Below are 12940 nucleotides of genomic sequence, written 5' to 3'. Positions count from 1 at the left end.
TTCCTTGAGTTTATTTGGGCTATTGTATTTTCAGATTCACCTCTTAAGTTCTCTATCTGGCTCTGGGAAGTAGACAACTCTATCCCTATTTCACACAAAAGGGAACAATCTTTGAGATGTTAGGTGGCTGGGTTATTGTCACCCAGCTACCACATGGCAGCATCAGGACACCAAGTAACTCCCTGCCCAGGGACAAAGGGTTGTTACAATTACTGCAGAATAATCCTACATACAGAATAAGTCACATGACTTATCTTTTCCCTTAACTGGCTTTCCTGATATACAATATGAGTTCATTGTTTTAAATTCAAACATGATGGAAATGCAATTTAAGACAGTGTCTTTTAATCTTACCTTTTGATTATAAACACTGATAACAGTTTGCTTTATATTATTCCAGATTTCTTCTATAGCATCCTACCTATTAGTAGTAATGTGGTAAATCACATTTTGGTAGCACATTATACTTGCCAAGTGCTTTTCCATAAATGATCTCAAGGCACATGTTTACCATAATTTGCTTTTCCTGTGATTAGAGAGATTGATGAACCTGTGCCTTTGATTCACTAAAGATCAGTCAATGAGATTTGTAACTGCCTGAGGTCATAAAAGCAAGCATTTTAACTAAATCAACTGTTCCCATCAGACTGGGAAGTTGGCTGTCCTCAAAATCTCAACAGCTGGGATCCACAATTTTATAATAAATTACTTTGCAAAAATTTGAGTGGCTTGGACATTACAATTGAATATTCTAAAAAGGTATGCAAGTTGGAGTCATAGAATTATAGCACCAGCAAGGACCTCAGAAATCACCTAGCTTAGTCTATATTTTTAATTTAATAGTGAAGAAAATTGAGCTCCAAAGCTGGGAAGAGCATATTCTTGTTCCATTTGGTTGGAAAAATGTTTTCCAAGTACAAACTATGTGTTAGATTCTTGTGAGATTTTGAGTTAGACCTGTTTCCAGCCTTCAAAATACTGACAGTTGTCCGTGATTCACTGTTCAAGATATCATAAGACCCTGAGGTGGAATATTCTGAACATTTTCATGTGGTAAAAGAGGTTGTGTTACTCTGTTTCAGCTGGTATAACAAAAATACTACAGACCAAGTGTCCTAGAAACAACAGAAATTTATTCCTCACAGTTCTGGAGGCTATGAAGTCCAAGATCAATGTGCTGGCAGATTCAGTGTCTGGTGAGGGTTTCTTTTCTTGTTCATAGATGGCCATCTTCTCACTGTAACCTCATACAGTGGAAGGAGGCAAGAGAGTTCTCTGAGGTTTCCTTATAAGGGCACTAATCTCATTCATGAGGGCTCCATTCTTGTGACCTAATCACTTCTTAAAGGCCTCACATCCAAATAGCCTCATGCAGGGGCTTAGGTTTCAACCTGTGAATTTTGGGAAGACATAAATATTCAGTCTATAGCATTGGTAAGCCCTATCTCTTTCCATAGCCTTGATGTATATACCGGAGTGAAAGAACCCATTCAAAAACTGCCTTTTCAATACAGCCCCTGCCACTCACAAGTCCTTTCCCTCTGGTGACGTCCCCAAATCCTTCATTTGGACCTCATCTGTAACACTTGAATGTTCCACTTCACATTATAGTCACCTCCCTCATCAGACTGTAACCTCTCCCCAAGCAAAGACTATATAATGCTGACAGTTTTATTTCTAGTGCTTAGCATGTGTATTGAATAAATGCTTGTCAGTGAATGAATCTCTGGTTTTAAAGAGAGATTGCACTTTTCATGGTGTTATACATGTCTTCCAAAATATGTATTTCTGGAGTGTTAGATCAGGTAGGTGTACAGACATGGGAATATAAATTCAATATACTTTCTAAAAATATAGGCCTGCTGGCCTCCACATCACACTCTGTCTTCAAGCTCATAGCTCATATATTTATGCTCTGATTTTTGGAAATGTAGTTGGTGTCATCTACCAACATCAAACCTGGTACTCTTTTTTTTTTTTTTTTTGGAGTGCTTATAATAAATATTTGGTTTGTGTTCCATTTTGATCATTACAAAACTGTGTAGTTTGAGTCCCATTTATGCTGTTTACATTTGTGCTGCCTCATATCCAAAGACTCTTCCTATCTTTAACACCTAGTCTAGAAGCTGAAATGGTAGATTTTCCTGCTTCCAGCTCCCCGGCAGCCAGAGAACAGGTATGGCCTAGGATGGGCTAACCAGATACCTCAGCTTGGGACTGTGAGTCTGAAGCAAGTGATAAAAAGAAGCAGATCTGAATTCTCCCTGGGTTATTGAGACAAGGGCATCAAAGGCATGTAGTGTTTGGTGGCCACAGTGCCTATGCCAACTTGACTGGGCATAATTTGGTCATTGTTCTGGCTGTTTAGCTTTCTTTGGTTCTGCTCTATTTTCCAATCCTTATTTCTTAACTTCCCCATTACGTCTGTCAGCTCTCCGATATTCTACTAAATTTATTTTCTGCTTAAGTTAACCCAGATAGGCCTTTCTGTTGTTTGCAACGAATAATTATGACTGATATAGTCATGAAATAATATTCATATTTGAAATCACTTGTCTTTTTATTAACTCATTTTAGAACTTTAGACCCTTTATTCTTTTTACACTTCATGACTGCCTTTAGAAGACAAAGTTTAATTCTGAAGAAAGGTGATAGGATGTCCTGAATTCCAATCTCAGCCCTGACAGTTACCAGCAGAATAACTTTTGAGGCATAATTTAACTTCTCTGAGTCCCCATGTTCTTATCTACAAAATGTGGACTATAATGGGCTATATTTGTCCCCTCCAAATCGAATGTTGGAGTCCTAACCCCCAGGACCTCAGATGTGACTACATTTAGAGATTGGGGCCTTTACAGTAGTAATTAAACTAAAACGAGGTCAATAGGGTGGGCCCTACCGATATGATAGGTGTCCTTATAAGAAAATTGGGCACAGGCAGGTACAGAGGGAAGTCTATGTGAAGACACAGGGAGAAAGGCAGTCATCTATAAGCCAAGGGGAAATACACCAACCCTGCTGACACCTTGATGTTGGACTTTTAATCTCTAGAACAGTGAGACAATAAATTTCTGTTGATTAAACCACCCAATCTATGGTACCCTGTTATGGAAGCCCTAGCAAACTAATACCTGAACAGTAAAACTTCTGTCATAGGAGCTGAGTGCAGTGGCTCACACATGTAATCCCAGCTCTTTGGGATGCTGAGGCAGGAGGAGAGCTTGAGTCCAGGAGTTCAAAACCAGCCTAGGCAACATAGTGAGGCCCCATTGCCAAAAAGATTAACTAAAAAATGTAAAAGGAGATTTAGCTCATGAAATGTTGTGAAGACTCAAAGAAATAATGTATGTAAAGCATTTGAGAAATAATAGGTGTTCTCAATAATGTTAGCTATTTTTCTTTTTTTTTCATGATTTTCCATGGTTTTTATTCTTCTTGACCCTTTCAATGTCTTCCAGTCTTAATGTATTTTGTAATGGGAAAGATTTTGAGTTATGCAAATTTAAGAAATATTTTTGCTGTTAGAGATTTAAGGTCTTTTCTCTAAGCAAAAGTAGAATACAATATTAAAACCTTATCTTTTTAAAAACTCTGAAGGGAAAATATAAAATCCTTAAGGAACATCACCAGTATCTGGAAGGCTTTGCCTTGTTATCTCCCATCCTAGGAATGAATGCCTACCCCACATTTCCTGTCTGTTTCTGAAAGCAGAATTTTTTTTTTCTGACATTGAATCTCACTGTAGTGAGTAACACACACTGAAAATGACAACTTAAGGTGTCTCAAACTCACTGATAAGAGGGAGTTTACCTACAGTAAAGTGGGTCAAAATCCTGCTTTTGAATTTTTTTTTTTGGTATCTCTGTATAATGGAATACATGTTGATTCAGAGGTGAAAATTCGTGGAATTAAAATAACTAGAAAAATCTAAAGGTAAAATGTTTTGAGAAGCTGCTCAAGAAAATACACTGAAAATAAAGGCATTTGGTCAGAAACCAAGAAAGGCTCTTTGAGTTATTTCTAGAAAATTTCTTTGTGGTGTTCACTTATGAGATGGGCAAAAATTTTAAAGTTTGATAACACCCAGTGTTAGTGAGGATGAGGGAAAAAAACCAATAGGTACTATCATACACTAACAATAAAACTAAATTATTGTAATAGTTTAAAGAGAAATTTATTAATATCCATAAAAGCTTCAAATGTACATACTTTAAGCCTCAGTTTCACTGTTAGAAATCTTTCTACAGACTTATTCACATATGAAAGTGACTACAACACTACCTTTTTCTCTTAAAATTATCTTTTCTTATTTTTTGTGGAGACAGTGTCTTGTTATATTGCCCAGGCTGGTCTTGAATTCCTGGCCTCAAGCAATCCTCCTGTCTCTACCTCCTAAAGCACTGGAATTACAGGTATGAGCCACCATGCCCAGTGTATTACTTTTAATAGTTTTTAAAAATGGGAAAAACGAAAAGGTACAAAAGCAATGGACTTAATTATGGTACAATCACACAGTAGATTGCAAAATAGCCATTAAAATAGGTACATATAGGTTGGCTGGAGAAGGGCTCCAGGATGAATTAGGTGGAAAATGAATCAGCTTAACAATATGAATAATATATTCCCATTTGTGTATGTGGAAAAGGCACATGTGTAGTATATGTCCAAGAAATTTATTTTCTGGAAATATTAATTTTTTGAGGCAGAGTCTCACTCTGTTGCTCAGGCTGCAGTGCAGTAGCATGATCTTGGCTGACTGCAAACTCTGCCTCCCAGATTCAAGTGATTATCCTGCCTCAGCCTCCCAAGTAGCTGGGCTTACCGGCATATGCCACCATGCCCAGCTAATTTTGTAGTTTTAGAGGAGACAGGGTTTCTCCATGTTGGTCAGGCTGATCTCGAACTCCTGACCTCAGGTGATCCACCTGCCTTGGCCTCCCAAAGTGCTGAGATTACAGGAATGAGCTACCGCACCCGGCTGATTTTCTAGTTCTTTAAGATGCATCATTAGGTTGCTTATTTGAAGTTTTTCTTCTTTTTAAATGCAGACACGTATAGCTATAAATTTCCCTCTTAGTACTGCCAGTCCTGCTTAGTACTGCTAGTACCACAAACTAGCATACTGAATTCAACAATACATTAAAAAGTGGGATTCATCCCAGGGGTGCAAAGATGGTTCAACATATGCAAAATCAATGTGATATATCCTATCAACAGAACGAAGGACAAATACCATATGGTAATTACAATTGATCCTGAAAGCGCATTTGATAAATTCAACATCCCATCATTATAAAAACACCAAAAAGACTAGATATAGAAGTAACATACCTCAACATAATAAAAGCCATATATGATAGAATCACAGCTAGTATGATATTGAATGGGGAAAAATGGAAAGCCTTTCATGTAAAATCTGGAACATAACAAGGATGCCCACTGTCACCACTGTTACTTAACATAATACTGGACATTCTAGCTAGAGCAATCAGACAAGAGAGAGAAATAAAGGGTATCCAAATTGGAAAAGAAGTCAAATTGTTCTTGTTTGTAGACAGTATGATCTTATATTTGTAAAAACCTAAAGGCTCCATCAAAAAGCTATTACAACTAATAAACAAATTCAGTAAAGTTGCAGGATACAAAAATCAACAAACAAAAATCAGTAGCATTTTTATATGACAGATGCAAGCAATATGAAAAAGAAATCAAGAAAGTAACTATTTGCAATAGCTACAAATAAGATACCTAGAAATTAACTTAACCAAAGAAGTGAAAGGTCTCTACAATAAAAGCTATAAAACATTGATGCAAGAAATTGAAGTGGACACAAAAAAGGAAAGATATTTATGTTCATAGGTTGGAACAATTAATATTGTTAAAATGTCCATACTACCTAAAGCAATCTACAGATTTAATGCAATTTCTATCAAAATACCAAGGACATTCTTCACAGAAGTAGAAAAAACAATCCTAAAATGTATACAGAACCACAAAAGACCCCAAATAGCCAAACCTATTCTAAGCAAAAAGAGCAAAACTGAAGGAATCACATTATCTGACTTCAAGTTATGCTACAGAGCTATAGTAACCAAAACAGCATGGTACTGGCCGAAAAACAGAAACATAAATCAGTGGAATACAATAGAGAACCCAGAAATACATCTATATATCTACAGTGAACTCATTTTCTACAAAGATTCCAAGAATATACATTGGGGAATCTCCTCAATAAATAATGCTCAGAAAATCATCCTCAATAAATGATGCTCAGAAAACTAGATCTCCATATCCAGAAGAATAAAATGAGACCCCCATCTCTTGCCATATAAAAAATTAAATCAAAATTGATTACTGACTTAAATCTAAGACCTCAAACTATGAAACTACTAAAAGAAAACATTGGAGAAACTCTCCAGGATATTGGAGTAGGCAAAGGCTTCTTGAGCAATACCCTATAGACACAGACACAGGCAACCAAAGCAAAATGGATAAATGGGATCACATCAAGTTAGAAAGCTTCTGCTCAGCAAAAGAAACAAACAACAAAGTGAAGAGGCACCCAAAGAGTGAAAAAAAAAGACTTGCAAACTACCCATCTGACAAAGGATTAATAACAAGAATATGTAAGGAGCTCAAACAACTCCATAGGAAAAACTCCAATACTCTGATTTAAAAATGGGCAAAAGATCTGAATAGACATTTCTTAAAAGAAGACATTCAAATGGCAAACAGATATATATAAAAGGGTGCTCATGATCACTGATCATCAGAGAAATGCAAATCAAAACCATAATGGGATATCATCTCACCCTAGTTAAAATAGATTATATCCAAAACAGGCAATAACAAATGCTTGTCAGGATACGGAGAAAAGGGAATCCTTGTAAAATGTTGGAGGGAATGAACATTAGTGCAACCACTATAGAGAACAGTTTGGAGGTTCCTCAGAAAACTACAAATAGAGCTACGACATGATCTAATAATCCCACTGCTGGGTATATGCCCAAAAGAAAGGAAATCAGTAAGTTGAAGAGTCATCTGCACTCCCATATTTGTTGCAGCACTGTTCACAATAGCCAAGATTTGGAAGCAACGTAAGTGTTCATCAACAGATAAATGGATAAAGACAATGTGGTACTTACACACAATGCAGTACTGTTCAGCCGTGAAAAAAGAATGAGATCCTGTCGTTTGCAATGACATGGATAGAGCTGGAAGTCACTATGCTAAGTGGAATAAGCCAGGCACAGACAGCCACGGTAGTGAACAGACAGCATGGTAATGCGCACCTGTAGTCTCAGCAGAAGAACTGATTGCTTGAGCCCAGGAGTTCAAGGTGACAGTAAGCCACATTTATGCCAGTGCACTCCAGCTTGGGCAACAGAGTGAGACCTTGTCTCTAATAAACAAACACAAAGTGGAACATAATCCCCACTCCTTAAGTGACTCAACTCCAAACAGTACAGTATGGAAAGGGGTAGAGGGAATAGCTACAGTGGAGAAATATGACAAACACTACTTTAGCCAGGTGATCAAGGTCAATATCAACGGTGATAAATCATGTACCTTTGATATGATGTGAAAAAAATGACATTTTACCTCTGTGGTCTTCCTCCCAGAAGCCTCTCAGAAACTATAGTCAAATGATAAAAAAAAAATTCAGACACATTCCAACTGAGGGGCATTTTGCAAAATACTTCACCAGTACTCCTCAATACTGTAAAGGTCATCAGAAACAAGGAAAGTCTGAAAAACTGTCACATTCAAGAGGAGTATAAGGGGATACAAGAACAAATGTAATGTGCTATTCTGGATGAGATCATGGAACAGAAAAAAGACTTCAGGTTAAAAAAATACTAAGGAAACCTGAATAAAGTATCAACGTTAGTTAACAATAGTGTACCAACATTGGGTAATTGTGACAAATGTACCACACTAATGTAAGATGTTAATAATAGAAGAAACTAGGTCCTGGTGTGGTGGCTCATGCTTGTAATCCCAGTACTTTGGGAGGCCAAGAGGCAGGTGGATCGCTTGAGCTCAGGAGTTTGAAACCAGCCTGTGCAACATGGTGAAACCCTGTCTCTACTACAAATAAAAAATTAACTAGGCATGGTCGTGGTGTATGACTGTAATTCCAGCTACTCAGGAGGCTAAGCCATGAGAATTGCTTGAACCCAGGAGGCAGAGGATCACACCACAGCATTAGAGCCTCAGTAATAGAGTGGGACTCTGCCTCAAAAAAAAAAAAAAAAAAAAGGAGAAACTAGGTGCAGGGTCTAGGAACACTGTACTATCTTGACAATTTTTCTGTACATCTGTACATCTGAGGTTTTAAAAAATTTATTAAGAATAAAAAACAAACAAAATGTTAGAGACAATGGATATCCATAGGAGGGAAAAATGAACTTAAGTGGATGATGGACTTAAAGAAAAAGTATAAAATTATATTGATTTTAGAGAAAAAATGGGAGAAAATCTTTAGAATCTGTGGCTCTGCAAAAAGTTCTTAAATTTAAGATAAAAAGTGTGGCTCATTAAGGGCAAAAAATGATAAATTGAACCTCAACAAAATTTAAAACTTTTGCTCTGGGGAAAACCCTGCTTAAAAGATGGAAAGATTGGCCGGGCGCTGTGGCTCAAGCCTGTAATCCCAGCACTTTGGGAGGCCGAGACGGGCGGATCACGAGGTCAGGAGATCCAGACCATCCTGGCTAACACGGTGAAACCCCGTCTCTACTAAAAAATACAAAAAACTAGCTGGGCGAGGTGGCGGGCGCCTGTAGTCCCAGCTACTTGGGAGGCTGAGGCAGGAGAATGGCGTAAGCCCAGGAGGCGGAGCTTGCAGTGAGCTGAGATCCGGCCACTGCACTCCAGCCTGGGCGACAGAGCGAGACTCCGTCTCAAGAAAAAAAAAGATGGAAAGATTAACTACAAATTGGGAAAAAGTATTTGTAAACCACATATGTAACAAAGGACTGGTGTCCAGACTATTTGAAGAACTCTCAAAACTCAACAATATAAAACTCAAACAATCCAATTAGAAAATGTGCAAAAGACAGGAACAGACATTTCACTGAAGAGGATATAGTGATAGGAAATAAACACATGAATATTTAACATCATTAGCCGTTAGGGGAAAAGCATATTAAAATCACAATGAGATATTACTGCTCACTTATCAGAATGGCTAAAATAATTTGGTAACACCACCAGAGGATGATGAGGATATAGAGAAACTAGACAACTCTCACATTGCTGATGGGGATTTAAAATGATACAGATACTTTGAAAAACAGTTTGACAATTTCTCATAAAATCAAACATGTAACGACCACATAACTCAGTAATTATACTCCTAGTCATTTATCTTGGAGAAATAAAAACTTCTAGCCCAGGCAACCTAGCAAGACCCCTTCACTCTAAAAAAAATAAACAATAAAAAAAATTAAAAATTTAGTGAAGCTTGGTGATACCTAAAAACTGTGAAAGAAAAATAAATCTTGTGGCCCCAAAATTACTATGCTAAAGGAAAAATTCAAGGTGGAAATGCTTAAGGCAAACCTGCCTCCTGTTCTATTCAAAGTCACCCCTCTGCTCACTGAGATAAATGAATATCTGATTACCTTCTTTGGAGAGGCTTGCCAGAAACTCAAAATAATGCAACCATTTGTCTCTTTTTTTTTTTTGAGACGGAGTCTCGCTCTGTCGCCCAGGCTGGAGTGCAGTGGCCGGATCTCAGCTCACTGCACGCTCCGCCTCCCGGGTTCCCGCCATTCTCCTGCCTCAGCCTCCCGAGTAACTGGGACTACAGGCGCCTGCCACATCGCCCGGCTAGTTTTTTTGTATTTTTTTAGTAGAGACGGGGTTTCACCGTATTAGCCAGGATGGTCTCGATCTCCTGACCTCGTGGATCCACCCGTCTCGGCCTCCCAAAGTGCTGGGATTACAGGCTTGAGCCACCGCGCCCGGCCCCATTTGTCTCTTATCTACCTATGACCTGGAAGCTCCCTCCCTGCTTCGGGTTGTCCCACCTTTGCTTTGAGTTGTCCCACCTTTCCGGACTGAACCAATATTCATCTTACATATGTTGATTGATGTCTCATATCTTCCTAAAATGTATAAAACCAAACTGTGCTCTGATCACCTTGGACACCCCTGAGACTGTGTCATGGGTGTGCATCCTCAACCTTGGCAAAATAAATTTTCTAAATGAACTGAGATCTATCTCAGATATTCAGGGTTCACAAAACAAAGTTAATTTAATTAAAAAATATAAACACAGCTTCAGGGACATGTGGAATGATACCAAGTGATTAACATAAGTGTAATTGTAATATTTGAAAGAGAAGAGTGAGAATGGGGCAGAAAAAAACAAAGCTTGTAGAAATGATAGACAAAAATCCCCCAAATTTGATGAAAAACATTGACTTAAAGTCAGACTTCTTAGAAGCTTAGTAAACCCAAACACCTAGGCATATCATGCTCAAACTACTAAAATTATTAGCAGAAAATTTAGAAATATCTTTAAGACTTCAGATAGGGAAACATTTCTTAGACAAAAAGTGTAACTTGTAATGATATGGGGACCCACTCAGACCTCCCAAGGTTGGTATAAAGATTATTTTAAAGTGAAAACATTTGAGCTGCAGAAAGAAATCGTATCTGAACTTGCCTTATCTGACTAAAGCAGAGCCTCCCACAAATCCAACTGTCATTAACTCCTCGTGGCAGGGATTTTTTCCTGTGAATTAAACTGCCATGGAGACAGATTGCCCACTTCTATTATCATAAAAATGCCAGAGCTTTCCATACTTTCCCACTGAAGCCTTAAACTACGGCCCCTGCTACCCACTTTGTTAAATTGGGGTAGAAACTGTGTCTCTGGCTATTCAGTGAATTACTTATTATTGAGCAACTCTCACTTGCAGTGTAAATAAACTGTCTTTTCCCCTGTTAATCTCTGTCCATTGTCAGTTAATTTGCAGGCCCCCAACCAGTGGGCCTAAATTGGAAGAGGAAAGAAGTTTTCCTTCCAACATGGAAAAGATAAGACTATCAAAACTAAAACCTTCTGCATGAAAAAAGGACAAACAGTTAAAGACAAACAGGAGAAGGGGAGAAGAAATTTGCAGTTTACAACCTATATAAATGACAAGAGTCAAGAATAACTCCTATGTATTAGTAAAACAAAACGCTTTATTACAAAGATGCAAAGGATAGAAACAGGAAATACACAAAACAAACATGAAAAAATAAAATGATCTCAGCCTCACTACTGTTGGATATAAAAATGCTCCAGGAATAAATGCTCAGTGCTGCAAAGTGAAACCAGCACTCAGGCAAAAGTTTTCTCAGCAAGGCAATTTACTTCTGTAGAAGGGTGCCACTCACATCAGTCAAGATCACAAGAGCACAGGGAACAAACGAGAGCAGGGGGTTTATATTTCTGATGCCTAGTCCTTACCTCTGTGTCACTCCCCCATGGGCTGGGGTCGGACCACACAATCTGCGCTAACCTGATTGGCTACTTGCAAATATTTTTCAAAATATGGAAGGGAAGGGGGGCATGAGTTACAGTGGTGAGATGTGCAGTTTCAGGGGAACAATGGGTACAGGTAACCAAGGGAACAGATGTGAGTTATTGATTAGAGCTGATGGAAAGGGGTTAGGCTGTTTACAGTAACTAGGGTCAAGGAGGCATGTAGAACAAGAAAGTTGAATTTGAGAACAAAGGACAAGGAAGTTAATAGGCTGAACCTTTGAAGGGAAACATTCATTGTGTCTTACACTACTGATCAGCAAAATAAAAAAGAAATAGGGTGACCGTTTTACATCCATCAAATTAAAAAAAACATTTAAAAATCTGACAATTCTGAGTATTGGTAATGTTCTGAGAAACTGTGAACTCTTATTTATTGCTGGTGCAGATTAGGACAAGCTGAAAATACTGAAACTGTTTAATCATGGGGTTCAGGACACATTGCTCCAAATATGACTGTAGAAGGCCAGAATATATTGTCCCAGATATGCCTCTTTGGCATAAGAATTATTTTGAACTGGTTATTTTGAGAAACTGTAGACATAGGAAAAGCTCTGAAAAGTTACCCTTTTGTAAGATAAATTTACATCCATAGAGAAACCGTCCATTTGCAAGGGTGTCTTCCTTTCTGCACCAGGAAGGATAATTAAATCATTAGAGATTCTTAATCAATGGAGAAGGCATACAACTACTGTAATTTACAACTCAGGCATTCAAATCCAGACACTAAGTTTTGTACTCCTATGCATATAGAAGAAATAGTTATAGTGAAAAATTGGAAACAACTTAAGTATATACTCAAAAGAAAACATCTAAGTAAGTATTGATCAGCTGTTAAAAGAAACTAGTTGTATATGTAACAACACAGATGGATCTCAAAAGCAAATTGTCAAGTGACACGTAAGTTGTAGAATAATAAATACAATATAACATTTACATATATAGAAATATGGTAGTTCATGATGTGACTATGAATTCATACATAGAAAGTAGGATGAGCTATGTAGAATTGTTGTTTCTGTTAAGTCTGAAGTGGTTGAATACCAGAAACTTCATATGATTCCACCTGTTAGTAAAATTAATTAATTATAAACTAGAAGGATTAAAACCAAATTCATAATGATTTCTTTTTAGAGGATGGGTATAGTATAGAAGGTAACAAAAATGACTTTTTAGTAAAGAGAATGGGGTCTCATTCTGTTGTCCAGGCTGGTCTTGAACTTCTGGCCTCAAGTGATCCTCCTGCCTCTATCTCCCTAAGTGTTGGGATTACAGGCATGACCAACTGTGCTTGGCACAAACATGACTTTATCTGAAATATTTTTGATTAAAAAAAAATGGCTGGGCATGGTGGCTCATGCCTATAATCCCAGCACTTTGGGAGGCTGAGGCAGG

Source organism: Colobus angolensis, unplaced genomic scaffold (assembly GCF_000951035.1).
Source record: "Colobus angolensis palliatus isolate OR3802 unplaced genomic scaffold, Cang.pa_1.0 Scaffold174, whole genome shotgun sequence".
NCBI lineage: Eukaryota > Metazoa > Chordata > Mammalia > Primates > Cercopithecidae > Colobus > Colobus angolensis.
This window is presented reverse-complemented; position numbering follows the sequence as displayed.